Source organism: Protopterus annectens, chromosome 5.part0, assembly GCF_019279795.1.
Source record: "Protopterus annectens isolate FY-2018-M chromosome 5.part0, PAN1.0, whole genome shotgun sequence".
Classification (NCBI taxonomy): domain Eukaryota; kingdom Metazoa; phylum Chordata; order Ceratodontiformes; family Protopteridae; genus Protopterus; species Protopterus annectens.
Window position 1 is genome coordinate 1,016,027,291 of NC_056735.1, and position 15,710 is coordinate 1,016,043,000.

A 15,710-nucleotide genomic window follows, 5' to 3' on the forward strand; every position below is an offset into this window, starting at 1 on the left:
AATGGTAAAAAATTGTTGTGTCACTGTCAGTTGTCTTGTCTCATGCTTGCACAATGGTCATTGACAATACAAAACAGACACATGACAAAGATGAGAGTATACTTCTGATCAACAGTGATGAATTATGTGTGAAAAAGTTACACGGCATTGCACCGCAGCTTCAATTGCAATATTTTGAGTGTAGACATACATTAACATATTGACTTAACTTAGTCAACATCACTCTGAAATCCACATACCTTGATTATGAAATTCAATGAAGACAAACAGATGTTGTACAACCTACAAAAATGATTATTTGTCGTAAATATCTTTTTACTGTGCCAGAAGCACAGCACTGGCAAGCTCAGTTGAGCTGCTGATGCCAAAGTATTAGTGCATGCATAATCATATCTTGAGGAATGAACTTAGAATGGGAATTAACAGTAGTCTATGGTGCTTCATGCCAACCTTTCTGCAAATAAGCAGTATAAACATACAAACATGTCTGAGTCCGATGGAATAGAGAACAGATATTTGTTATGATCATCTTTCAAGTATTACAATGTGCACATTTGTCATGACAGTTCTAGAGACCAAGTATAAACCACAGTACATAGAAACTCTTACTTCATGCCGCTCAAATATGACAATAGACTGCAGAAAAGTAGAATGAATGTATATGTATGTATTACTCTTAATTACCCTCATGATGACTGTATACTGTACATTCAACTTTTCAGCTTTATTTATTTATTTGTATTGTTTTCCAGGGTAGAACACTGATCCTCCTTCCCCAACTCCTTCCCCATCTCCTGGACAACAATCTATTAACTCCTACACAGCACGGATTTAGACCCCATCATAGTACTATGACTGCCCTCCTATCCTTCCTTGAAACTGTGAATAAAGCTACAGATTCTGGCATCACTGTATCTACCATCCTACTCGATCTCTCTAAGGCCGTCGACACTATCTCTCATAACCTACTTCTTACTAAGCTATCTAACCTAAACCTTTCTCCCTCTTCCCTCTGTTGGTTTACTAGCTATCTCTCCAATAGGCAACAAGCCATCAAGTGGAAAAAAGCCACCTCCTCCTTCATCAATACCCCCACAGGTGTCCCACAAGGTTCTATTTTGAGCCCCCTCCTCTTCAACATTTTCATTAATGACTTTTCCCCTCTATCCCCTTTGCAAATATTATTCAATATGCGGATGACTCCACAAACATCTGTGTTGCCTCATCCATCCCAACTCTTCTAAAACTTACTCAAGATGCCTTCTCCACCACAGAACAATGGATGAAAGGCAACCGTCTTGCTCTCAATGCTGCTAAAACTAAACTGATGATATTTACCCCCTCCAAAACTAATAACCTTGATAGAAATTTATTCTCCATCACCAGCCAAAATAACACATCTCTTGAGCTGGTATCTGAAGCCAAACTACTAGGGGTCCAAATTGATGACAAGCTCAAATTCAACAGCCACCTACTACTAAATATAAAAAAAAAACACCAAAAACTGGGCATGCTCTAACGTCGCAATCAATTCCTCACCTCAACTACCAAAATTACTCTCTCTACCACATTTCTCCTTCCCTCCCTTCTCTATGGTGCCCCTCTTCTAACTAACCTACAATCTTCTCTGAAAACCAAACTGTCCTCTTGCTACAATAAAATAGCCAGATTCACCACCACTAACAAATCATCTATCCATCACTGTGAACCTCTCCACAAACTCAACTGGCTAGAGCTTCCCAACTACCTCTCCTACACTCATTTTCCAGCCATCCCTCTGTCCCTCTCTCTCATCTACCTTCAAAATGCATCAAACTCAAAGACTTCTAAGATCTAACAATCAAAACCTCATAGAAGTTTACAGACCCCTACACCCTCCAGGACAAAACCTCATGTCCTTCTCACTAGCACGCCTATGGAACCCCCCCCCCCCCTTCATTCGTACAATTGCTAGCCTGCCATAATTAAAAAAATCACTTCACTCTCATCTAACATCCTCATGGGAATGCTACTGTTCACATCCCTCATAACCTACTCTCTACTCCCAACACGTTTTCCTCTTTTCTTTTCTCAAATCCTAGCTAGCAAATTCATGCTTGCTTCTAGCATACAACTCCTTATTTGTACCCAGGAATTCTTAATAAAAAAAAAAAAAAAAAACTACTTCTCTTTTGGTATTTTTGCCTGTATTACTTGTTTGATATTTTTTGGTCTAACTTATAACTGGAATTTCTACAATGTTTTTCTCTATAATCCTCATGTAAACTATGTGTGTAACATAATCTTTGTATAATCTGTATGTGTAATATAATCTTTGTATAATCTGTATGTGGAGCTTTTCTCCCCAGGACTCCATTGAAAATGGGTTCTTTAGGCCCAATGGACTATCCTGGTTAAACAACTGCAAATAAATAAATAAAATAAATAAATAAATCTCCATTGATAGTTTTCAGACTTAGTCCAGGAGCACTGCCTGGAAAAGTGAATTGCTCAGAGTCACACAGTTAGGGGACGGAGGCTGATTTAGACAATGGAGCTTGTTCAACAGGAAATTAGCCTGAATATACAAACATAAGCACAGCAGTATGAAGGTCACCAGAATAATGCAGTTGAAGGCCAAAACTCAAAAGATTGTGCAACAAGTTGTGTGCGTCCATTTAGCCTGAGTTGCAGTTGGTGATCAGTTGCAGACATTGTGAAAATGCAGAGAAGAAGGACTAATGACACAAAGAATATACATAGACACTGACAGAGGGAGGCAGGGATCAAGTATCTCCAGACAGAAGTAGGATATTGGTGGCACATACGAATATGTAGGCAACAGCTACACATAAAACAGTGCACTAAAACAGAAATAACACTCATCTAATGCCTGGATTAGAACCCCTGAAATTATGTAAAAATCAGTCTACAGATCTAAGCATTACCTCATCACAACACAAAAGAACTCCTACTTCACACATTTAAACCACACAGTTGAAGGGACAGTGAAAACTTACTGAAGCCAAAGGGATTAGCAGAGAGGTAGAGAGGGGGAAGGAGAAATAGCAACATTATTGTTTCTGGAACATGTAGAACCATCTTTATAGGGTATTACTGTTACTTTTTTCCTCAGTATTAATCTGCAATGCTCTGAACAATAAAGTACTTGATATATGGAAGGGTAAAAGAGTGCAACCAACATTAAGACATAAGCAGGATAAGGGCGGCTTACTATGTCTCCCTGTTGGGGATGGAAGGTTTTTGCAAATGCTTTCTTGTGGCACTGTTCAAATGGTATGTTAATGAAATATAAATGGAGAGAAATAGAAATGATTGCAGTAAGAATATAAAATCTCATGAAATAAAAATTTAACATACAGCTGTAATTGAACTCATGAAACTTTTCAAAAACATCAGTCTACAGACAGGGAAGTATGTCAGCACACCACATAGCAACCTCTAGTTCATTACAAGCATTACAGTAACTGTTTCAAAGTACTGTCTTTACTCTGTATTCTGATAGTAGAACAGATTTAACCATATTTGTGCAAAGAAACCAGACTACTGCAGCTGAAACTAAAATCTTCAGTTTTTTCCTAAGAAGTTAAAAAAAAATACCATTACTCAGTATAAATAAGCGATGCCAACCTCTCCCAAATGCGGAGAATGAAAAGTGAAAGCTTTTCAATGGGCCATTTCTGACCATGTATGTTGTATTTGGTTCTGTCTGTGACCAGTTTAAATGTGTAAAAATTGGGTTTAAAGGACAGTGGTGAAAAAGAAGGTGGCAAGTAGAATGTATGGCATAGAGGAGAGGATACAGGAATTTGCTGGAGAGTGATGGAAGGGCACCTTAACTACCCACTTCTTCAGAACAAAAATGTAGCATTGTAAACAAAATTTCATGACTTTGGAGTGTCCCCACTCCAGGAATTAGTAACAACAACAGAACAATGTTGTATAGTCAGTTGAAACAAATCAAATGTATCAAGATGGCACATAGGTGAAATGGAGAGATATGTCTAGGATGTCATTTTTTTGTGGTACAGATGCCCTTTTTTGGGGTGTGGAGAGAGAGGCATGTCGGAGAATGTGCTTTGGATTAAGAGGGTGAAGTATCTATCTCTCCCATGAGGTAATCTGCTAAGCACAATCAGGGCACGTAACACCTTCTTAGTACAACAGCACTGTAGCATTGCCATAACCAGGATTTTAACAGAACATGCCACGGATAACATACTATCATGCTGTGCAGCCAATGCTGCCGTGTACTCTTCATGTCTTTGCTTCTGTCCTTCAAGCAAAAATAAACAGCTAGTGTGAAACTTGATTGGTGGTATGGGTAAGTGCACATATGTTACATCTATGACATCACTGAAAATGTTCATTCAATTGTAGGAGTAGGCCGACACCTTCTGGCATGCACCCGTGCACACCAGCTACATGCCAATGTGCACTGCACTGGGCAACTGGGCAGTATTGCTCTGTCGTGGGGAAGAGTCATCACCAACAGACCCAACATGTGGAAATGGTCCACAGTCATCATCCTGTCCAACATCTGATGTCCCTGCATCATCAGAATGGCTGAACATGTTTTCTTCTATATCTGGAGATACAGTCTGATTCATATGGCTCTCACCATCTGGAACAGACTATACTACCAAACTGTGTCCTGTGTGTCATGGACCATGTTAGCATGCTAGCAGAGTGAAGCACATCATATTCCACCTTGGGAACTGTGGACAGACTACTGGAGGAAGCAGGCAGTGGACATTCTACAAGAAGAGACAGAGGACATATGTCAGATACACTGACAAAAATTTCATGGTGCAGCTCAGTAATGACATATGGGGCAACTATATGACTACAATATTAGTGAGGATAATGACATACCAGGAGGTTATGTCTGGGGATGGCTCACAGGACCTATATAACAGGGACATGACATTTATACTACATATGCTATATATATGACATATGTGAGTGATAACAAAATAAGGCATGCTTGACATATCCTCATGGAAATCCACTACAGGAAGCGAAGGATGAATTGCAGCTGTCACTGGGAAACAAAGACATCCAGACAGTATTAGTAAGTGCGTACTCACGTATAATTCCAACAGTGGCATAACACACAGTAGATAACATATATACACATACTGGTTGGTTGAGGCTGATGTGCAGATGGCAGCTGTCCTTTGCAGGTGTAGAAAGGCACAGTATTAATGGAGGCTACCAATAGGAGTATCTCGAATGACATGTGTGAAACAGATGAAATGTCATACCAGTAACATACTCCCTGTTTGGTAAGTTTCTCATCGGTCATAATGTGGATCTTGTAGCAGGAAAAAACAAACAAAGCACAACATGTGAGCATGCAATACACTCATAAAAGTAGGCAGAGGTGCATGAGGACATATAGACCAGACTGATAGGATATGGAGACACTACCTGACATTCAGTGCATATGTTGTCCAGATGTACCTCTTTATAGGAAAGAATGACATGAATATCATACATCACAGGTGTGAAGCACAGTGCTGCAGCCTATGAACATGGTGAAAAACCTGGTCTGTTTGTAGATGCAACTGCATGGATCATGTCTCATGATGCTGCATCTATAGGAAACAATGGCAGAAATACATCAACATGTCTATATACCACTGCCAGGATTGGCAGCAGTGGCAATAACAGCTATTGGTCATAGTAACAGTATATGGAGACACTCACTTGACATTTGTTGTTTCTGTGCAAACATGGATGGACCTGTGCAATGAATTAAGATAACCTTGCTCACATTGCTGGAATTGTTTATATATATATATATATATATATATATATATATATATATATATATATATATTGCGTTTGTACAATAACCTGCCATTACACTTACATTGGGTATCTTCAGCATGTGTGCTTCTGGGATCACTATAGAATACCGAACTTCCACAATCCCAAAACTCTAAATCCCAAGGACCAGACTCTCAAGATTGCAGAATCTCAAAAAATAAATAAATAAATAAAACATCAAACAAACTATTCTAACATGTATGCAGAGGGGGGCAAGCCCCCTGCACCCCCACACTCCCTGCAACTTAAATATACCAACTCTGAGATTGTACTACAGTGGAGTGAATTGCAAAGTTCCCATTCCTCACTGAACGGCAATCCCCATTTACTACTTTTGAGATTCCGCAATCTCAAGATTCTGGTCCTCGGGATTTAGAGTCTCAGGACTGTGGAATTTCAGTATTCTGTAGTGATCCCGTGCTTCCACATTCATGGTGCAGTTTGCTGCTGGAACACAAAAAAAACCCACCTAATTATGTGTGAACAAGTGATATGTAATGAGGGAGTCTATATGCAACAATATGCTGAAAGGTACAACATACCTGTATGTCCTGGAATACCAGCTTCTATACCTCCACTGAATGTATGGTGATTGCACCTAGTGTTATGAAGGGATGACAAGAACATTGTTATCATATCTGGGGGAGTCAATTGTGGGCAAAAACTGGTGGTGGCATTCCTTGACCTCTCATAGCAGCATATTCTTTGGCTGCATGAAGGGTCATACCAGAGCCTCCCAGGATCCATTGTGAACTCCCACAGTGTTTATCATGTTGAACAGGTGTGCCCACACTTCATTACTCCACACAGTATTTCCTGCCTGTCAAAGCAATCTGTAATCATGATGGCATAAGGCAGCATTGATGATGTCACTTTCTTGGGAAATTGTCACCTCTACTTTGTTTTCTCATCTGCAAGGCAGTCATATGCACATGGTGTAATGTATATGGGAGCACACACATGGACATAATGATGTAGCATATCTCAGTTGACTTTCTCTCCATTCATGTGCAATGCAACGCTATATAAAATAGTCCCTGTCATTTATAGTACTGTTGCATATAAAAATAGATATGAAAGTATTTTTGAATGCATAATACATGAAACAACATCATCATTGATATTTGTAAAGGACATATGTGGGATTGGAACCCAATGCAGTAGGCATCACAACAATGATAGGACAACCATGCAACCATTGTGCCACACACACTCAGTACAATATGAATAGACTTCACAGATTTACATGCACATCATACCATAATGGCTATGTGTAAACCGATAATGTTGGATGACTGTTGTATACAACTGCAGTCATGGAGACACATTGTAATAATGAAAGTTACAGTCAATATATGGAGTTCAGCATGATGCTATAAAGAAAACATGTAAAAAACAAGCAGTCATAGTAACATGAGCTGTTATGCATGAATAGCTACATATCTGCACAACAACCAGTGAGTAGTCAATGCCATACACATTTTGTCTGTATGGGATGAAATGCACCAATAACCCCTGCTATGATACTATTATAAGAAAGTATATGTACAGTAGCAATTGTACAAGTTACAGAAACCCTCAAAAAGACTCATTATCTGTAGTCATACCAAAGACAATATAAGGTAACCAGACATGAACAAAATACATGTTCATTTTGGCACTATCTATACTGCATGTATTTCTAAGTATTAAGGAATATCCAAAATGTAATCCATGAACCTGCAACATAAGGATACAGTCAAAAATGTCAGTTTTCATAAGGATACCACAGAATGTACAGGATCACCAGCAATGCATATGGATGTATTGTCAGTCTGTCTGTATGTACTGTTCACTGGGGCTCTTTCCATTTATCTGTTCAAGTGTTTATGTGGAATCCTTGCTTGTCAGTGATGCAGATGTATCCACTAGTATGCTTCCTTCCAGTATGTCACAGACATTTGGTATTGCAGACAGTTTTGCCAAAAAATGTGACTGTTAACATGTATAAATAGATTTAAAAGGAGTAATAATGACATAGATCTGTAATAAGAGCAATATGTCCCACCACATCAATGACAGAAGGTGCAGCAATACATTTGAAGCTACCTTTAAGACAGGTTTACCATAAAGTAAGACCAGCTATCTGCACACAACTTTTAAGTATGATTTGTGCCACATATAATTAATAAGGTTCATTATCATTCAAGGTTTTATAATCCATTTGTCCACATCCATATAAGTTCTTAAAATTCTGTGCATTAACCAATAGCTTGGTGGAATGTAAAGTTACTCTGAGCAAATGCCCAGATAGGTATCATTAAACAAGACCATCTGTAACATGTGCCCATTACCCTCCAATGATCTGAATGCCATCTTATAGGTGCCATTTTAAAATGTAATTTTGATACATTTACTATTGTTACCATTGCTACCAGCAAACTGAGTCGGACCACAGTTAAGAATTTGCTGAATGCTTTTTTCCTGATCTGTGTCAATGAAATGGCTACTGGAAGAAGGTTTGACATGTCTGGGCACCAAACTGTTCCGATGAGGAGACCATCCAAATGCTCACTGTCTGTGCTGGACATGAGCATTGTAAGCAAGAATGGCCAAATAACTTTACGATGAGCAGCATCTGGAACCAGATTGTGAAGGAGCACCATTAGCAGAAATGGTTCTTCTGGACTGGAGTGAAGCTTAGCCACCACTACAATGACCTGTATCAGAGGGATGCAGAAGATCTTTGCCAGAGGTTATCAGAGGTGTGGAGGCAACCTGCAGATGGCTACAATAAGTGCCATAATAAACACTTTAGCTGTACATCCCTATGGACATCACACATATAGCTGTGGCCCATATGTCATAAATATTCTTTTTACAGTCATTATTTAGCTGTTCTGTCTGTGAGCTCTTAGGGTTAAGCAATAATGCAAGATGATCGTGCCTCCCCTATGTTTGGGTTCAGTTCCCATAGTAGGCTTTTCTTAAATAGTGTTTGTTAAGTGCATACTATTTAACATAAGACCTATGTTTTTTGGAAAATTACACAGTACATCTTTTTATACATTCAGCATGGTCATGTTTCAGTGAAGCCTATAGCACCTAGGTAGTGGATGACTATGCATTTCTCCATTATCCATAATGCTCTGAGACCATTGCACAGTACATTTCTGTATGTGTGAATGCTGAGTCATAGAAATCTACGTTATTCCTTCCTGCTTTAGAAAACATACCGTATTGTTAAATACATGCTTGTTATACACATGGTCCTGAATATAAGAGCCCTGAAAGTCAGCATGTCTACCAGATGTTGGACTTTGTAAAACATAATGCAGTCTAGCTGTTACACATCTTTATTGTAGGTGGAGCATGAAGGTTTATAGTGCATAGGTGTTGGTCAGGTGTGTTTTAATTTGTCATACAAAGGACTATGGACACATGCAACAGTAGTTTGATATGAGGCAGGTATTGTGTTCTTCATTCAACCTGTTAAGCAAGAGGCTACACACATCTATCATAGGTACATGTGGGTTTGAATCCATGTACGGGGTAGCTTTGATTGCATTTTGATATATCTGCGTTAATGTTTTGAAACTGATTGTAGAGATACCTGCTTGTTTATGTACACAGTTAGTTTGAACTTGTGTACGCCCATAGTGTTAACTTGTTGGATTACTATGAATATCTCCATTATCTGGACATTTTCTGGAAACAGCTTAGCTATGTCTATATAGCTGTATGTGCAAGGCTTTGACCACAGACGTATACATCACCTGTCCATTTGGAACATAGCTCTCAGTAAATCAGGGATACATCTCAGTATACTTAGGGACTACTCCAGAAATACTCAGTGACAATCAGGGATACATTTTCTTTGTTATAACAAGTAATGTGTGACAGTGGAAGAATACAGCAATGTTAAATATACATTAGCTAAATTTAAGGTAGCCTATACAGCTATTTATTGCCATTATTTAGTAAGTGCAATTCACCACCATTCCCCAAGTGTTATTAGGAGGGACTGAGAGGGACAGAGCTACACTTTGAGTCACATTCAGGAACATCCTTGAATATTGGAGATTTGGGAAGAATGATTTGGTATGTTACAATGCAGTCTACTTAGACACTGCCTGCCCTCCTATCTTACACTTTGATGTATGACATGCTGGTGATGAACAGGAAGTCCTATGTATTTCTCTGTTAAATGCAGCCGAACATTCCAATATATGAGACTCTGAGCTGTGATGCCCCTTCACTGGCCCAGTAATCAAGGAGCCTCAATCCTCACCAGAGGCAACAGTGGGGAATGTACACACTGGGGGGGATTACAAGTACACACACATAGGATGCAATTTCCCTTAAGAGCACACAGAGATCACAGTCAGTCTGGGGCTGGTTTCTCCCTCTTTCTGCAGATCCCCAGTAAGACTCCCCCACTGGCACAGCTATAGGGTTGAGATCTCAGCTGAGGGGCCAAACCAAGATCTCCAGTACCCTCTCTGCCCATCCAGTACTTTGTGTCTCTGCCCAAGTAGCTGACACACACACACTCTTTGAAATTTGCTTTATATAGAAGCACACTCACATACCTGGGGAAGGCTGCCACAGGTTTACTAGCTATAGGTTCATAGGTTCATAGGTAGGTACTATGCTATCGGCCCTGGGGCCTATATACGCCTATCCAAAATGTTTCCCTGGCTTTCGCCACCCAAGAAAATTATTTTCCTGTGCCCCTGTCAAGTAGTGCCGCAGAAGTGATCAACGGGATGAATTTTCTAATTCCCATCCAGTTTTCAATGTTTTTCTTAAAGAGGGCCAAAGAGGAGCTTTGCTTGACATGAATGGGCAGTTTGTTCCAGAGTATGTGAAGTCTCTGGGACAGGAATCTATCCCTCCAGCATGTTCTGTTTGTTGTGGTGACAAGGTTTAGGTCCCTGGAGTGTGTGGTTCAGAGAGAATGGGATTTCTTTAAGTGTAGCATGTCCAACAGCTCTAGGTTTGACATAGCTTTGTATGTTAGGCAGAGATCACCTCTGATTAGGCGATATGTGATGGAGTAGAGCTGGAGTTTTTTGAGACCGTCTGCATATGGCATCTGTTTGTGGCCGGTAATCTTCTTAATGAGGTATTTCTGTGGCCTTTCCAATTGTTGTAGGTGTCTTGTCAGATATATGCCAACTGGGGCATTGTGCTCTATAATGGGTCTGCTGAGGGATGAGTAGAGAGGAACAATAGCTTCCTTTTTCTAGAGGAGAACCCTTTTCTGATGAGGTGTGCCATGCAGAAGGATTTCCTGACTATTGTGGTGATGTGGTTATCAAAGTAGAGACTACTGTCTACCTGTGTCCCGAGGTCTCTTATCACACTTTCAGTGTTTAGTGAGCTACCTCCTATGTGGCAGTTCATGGGTACCGAGTTTTTCCAAAAGGGATGACAATTCACTTCTTGGCATTGAGCTTAAGGCCATGACTTTGACACCAAGCATCTGTCTCTGTGAGGCCCTTTTGTAGAATGTCTACATCATTAGGTGATTCTATTTTGGCTCCCAGTTTGCAGTCTTCTGCAAACTTTGTTATTCAAAGACCTCCTGTGCTGGCCTGCACTTCAGAGAAGTAGATGCCAAAAGGACAGGGCCCAGGACTGAACCCTGTGGTACTCCACTCATCACTGGCCTGAAGTCAGACTTGGAGTCAGCTACTTTTATTCTGTGGATTCTGTCAGTGAGCCAGTTGGCCACCCATCTTGTGACATAGGGATTTATGCCCAGTTTAGTGAGTTTATCTATAATTCCATAGTGGAGGATGGTATCAAACCCTTGGCAAGGGCAAGATAGGCTGTGTGCACTACCTTGCCCTCATCTATGGCTCTGTCGACTGCTTCAAAGATGTCAATCAGGTTTAGTAGACATGATATACCTTTTACAAACCCAAACTGAGTGGGGTCCAGGGTTTGGAGGTTACCTATGTCTTTGTTTATAAGCTCCAAGATGATACATCCCATGGCCTTGCAGACCAAGCTCATCAGGCTAATGGGGCAGTAGTTTCTGGGGTCTGTGGTAACACCCCCTTTGTGGAGTGGGATAACCATCGCTGTGCGCCATTCAGTAGGCACATAGCCTGAGGTGAGGCTATGATTGAACATGGTACTTAGGTGGGGTGCCAGTTCGTTCTGTAGTTCGTGCAGTACACATCCTGGGATGTTGCCTGGTCCCATGGATGCTGTGTTCTTGGCTTTGGAGTGTGCGGTCTGGATCTATCTGCCAGGATGTTGGCAATATTGGTTGGTTCTGTATATTTAGTGCCATTGTGCTGTAGCTCAGAGCAGATCTGAGTGTTGCCATTGAGATTCTTGGCATAGCTGTAGAATGCTTTGTGGTTGTTTTTGGAATCAGTGGCAATTTTATTTTAATAACTGGCTTTGGAGAATTTTATGAGGGATCTCAGCTTCTTGCTGAGACTGACCAGGGAGTTCCTTCAATCTTGGGATTTTACTCTTTTTTGCAACAGTTTCTTTCTTCTGTTGTAGAGTTTGTTTATGGCAGGGGACCACCAGATTGGCTTCCTTTTTTTGGAGGATAGCATCTTAGCTCTGTTGGGGATGGCACGATCCATGCACTCGTGTATGTGCTTATACAGTGCATTTGTGTAAGATTCAGCAGTCGTACCTCTATTTTCCATCTGCATGGGTGTTGTGAAGTTTGCCACTTCTGTATTAAGAAGCATGAAGTTGGCTTGGAGTAGTTTTTGATGGTGGTTTCCTTAATGGGGGGTGGAGTGGGATATGGATGTCTAGGGTTATTAGCTTGTGGTCAGATCTGACCATTGAGGAGTTGACGTCTGGCGTAGAACACCGGTTACCATATTGGTAATGACCAGGTCCAGAATATTGCTGCCCCTGGTGGGGGTATGGACAAGCTGATCCAAGGCACTGGAATTTACGAATTCCAGAAATCATTAAGCGAATGAGTTGGTACAAGTTATTTTCCCAGTTGATGGTAGGGTAGTTGAAATTGCCCATAATTAAGGTATTGTGTTGTACCTTAATATTTTTCAGTATCTTAAGAAATGAAGAGTGGGAATCCTGGGGCATGGTGGAGGATCTGTAACAAGCTACAACCTGGATTGAAGTCTTGCCAAGTGTTAGTTACACTTGGATAATTTTGCATGCATTATATTGAGCAACTAGCCTGGAGGTGTGGATATCCTTAATAAATATGGCCACACCTCTGCCTTTAGTGTTTCGGTCGAGGTTAGGTGGCTGAAATGTGTGGTATGAATTATAGCCTGGTAATGCAGGGGTGCTGTCTGGAGCCTTGAACCACGTCTCTGTCACTGCACAGACGTGGATGTTCTCCATTTTAAGGAGTGCCTCGAGTGAGTGCATTTTGAGGTTTAGACTTCTAGTATTGAGTAGCATTACCCTCAGAGTTTGCTTTCTTGTACCTGTTATGGTGGCGAATTTATCATTTGAACCTTGCCTAAAAAAGGCACTATAGGGTTGGCAAGAGCCTTATTCAGTATCCGGAATCCCAGGTGCAACAGGTGCAGGCCATCTCTGGCAAAGCATCATGGTCTGTTGGCCATGTTGTCCCTGGCAGACAGATACTGGATCCCCTTAGAATGACACCAGAAGCTTAGCCAATTGTTGAAGTCAGTCATTTTGTCCTTGTACTGTGGTATCATTATGGGTGATGGCAGGATGCTACTCAGGGCTAGGGTCATAACTGCCTGAGCTACAAGATCCAAGAGCTCCTCCGTGTCTCTTTTCATGTAGTCCAGGGAGGTACGTTTCAGGTCATTCACACCAACATCAACAATGGCAGAGTCGTATTTGTACTTGCTGTTGAGTGACTTGAGTGCATGCATTATGTGGCAAATCCTGGCACCCGATAGGCAGATGACAGTAACTTTCACCTTGTTTAGCCTAGTGAGAGGGACATCAGTGTGCCTGACTATAGCATCACCTATGACTAGTGTGTTGGGTACGTTGTTTTTCCTTATGGGTTGAGGTTGAGTGGCACACTGATTTTGTGTGCTATTTGTCATTTGGGGAGTTTGGGGGGGGTTGCTTGCATTTCAGCTTGGGAGGGTTGCTTGGCAGATATATATTGAGAGCCTCCGTGAATGTGGGTGTGTGCTTTGTGTTTCTATGTGTGGGTTTTGAAGGACTATGTGTTGAGTGTGGTGTGGTGCATGTGTTAACCTTCTCCTCTTGACTGTCTAGTCCATTCTTGGCTGGAGAGAGCTTGGCTTCCAGTTTGGCTGTATAAGTGCATCTCTCACAGGTTGTAGTGTTGGGTGGTAGGAGTAGAGGGTTGTCAGTGTACATGAGGCAATTGCTACATTGCCTCAAGATGCCCAGATTCATCAGGTGGAGAGGAGAAAAAAACAAGAGCTGACCCATGGACATGTCTGGATAGGTGCTTATTAATTTACATACTAAGAACTGTTTTTCCTCTTGACAAGTGAAGAACGTTGAGTGCTGTAGTAATTTATAGTTTATTTAGTGCTTACAAAGAGTTCTGAGCAAGTACTGATCCCAAGGAAACAGCTTTGAGTGCTGAAACTAAAAAACTGGCTAGCTCTATGTAAAACTAACTAGTGTTTGCACCAATGTCAAGAAGAGAAGCAGGCCACAGCCTGTTTGGTGATCCATAGTTTTGTCCCAGATGATGCAAGTGTCTGGAGGCTTGTAGCCTTTTTCTGGTAGATGCCTCGAATAGCAAGCAGACCAATCAGGTATGTTAAGCACAAACACTCTCTCTCCAACCAGAAAGAGTCAGGAATCAATGCACTCTGCTCCTACTCTCACCAGAATCAGAATATAAGCAAAGATTCTAAGCTGTCATCTATAAAGCAATTATTAAGCCTTCTGGTGATCAGCAGTCTCCAGGAAATAATGTAACTGCACTCCTTCTCTCACCAGGACAAAACAGAAGCACTAATCCCAAGATAACTCCTGAGAGGCAGAATGTGGGGTCTACGATAACTGGTGGTCTTGAAATAGATACTTAAAGGTAAGATGAAAACAAGCATTTATCCTAAACACTGCAGTGTGCACTAGAGGAGTTAGATATGAAAGTAGGTAACTTAGGTTCTACCTGTCTAAAAGTTAAGTTTTAGTGGAGAGTCGCTATTTTTAAAACAGCAAGACAGATTAAAAGGGGGTGGTCACTTTTGTATTCTGGTACTATGGAATACAGTAGGATGGCCAATACAGTTAACTATTTGAAGGGGAGTGAGTTCACAAAATGATAATTTTGTGCTTACACCAGTCAGTAAAAGCCAAGAGGAAATGAGATATATGGTCAATTAACATAAGGGGCAGGCAACCAGAAAGACAGTGGTGTTTAAGAACACAACAGTAACCAGGTGGGAGGGTGGGAAAAATTTCTGTCTGACTCACGAGTCAGAGCTGTGGTCTCTTTTCAAGTTTTAGTATGCATTTAAAAGCAGAATACAAGTAAAACTCCGTGTAAAGAAAACAAGTCACAGTATACAAAATAGAAAAAGTCCCCTTCTGCCCAGACTATAAGGCAGTTCTAACTCCCACCTGCGAACTCTTACCAGCTACTTTAAGGTCCTTAACAAAGGGTGTCCAATATTACTGTGTAATGTTTCTATTAATCCAAATGGTAGTTTGACCAGGAGCAAGGTTATTTAAGAGTGGTCTGTATAGTGTCACCAAATAGATATGCAATTACTCTAAGAACTTAAATATCTCTAAAATGACCAGCCACAATTAAAAGGTTTAAATATATTTAATAATAAATAAAAGAACATGGCAATACTCAGTAAGTTTCATCAGAGTTCAAAATCACAGGAAATATTTAAAACAACATTGCAGGACAGTCTTAAATAAATAAAGAAAACATCTAAGCTACACTTTACTAT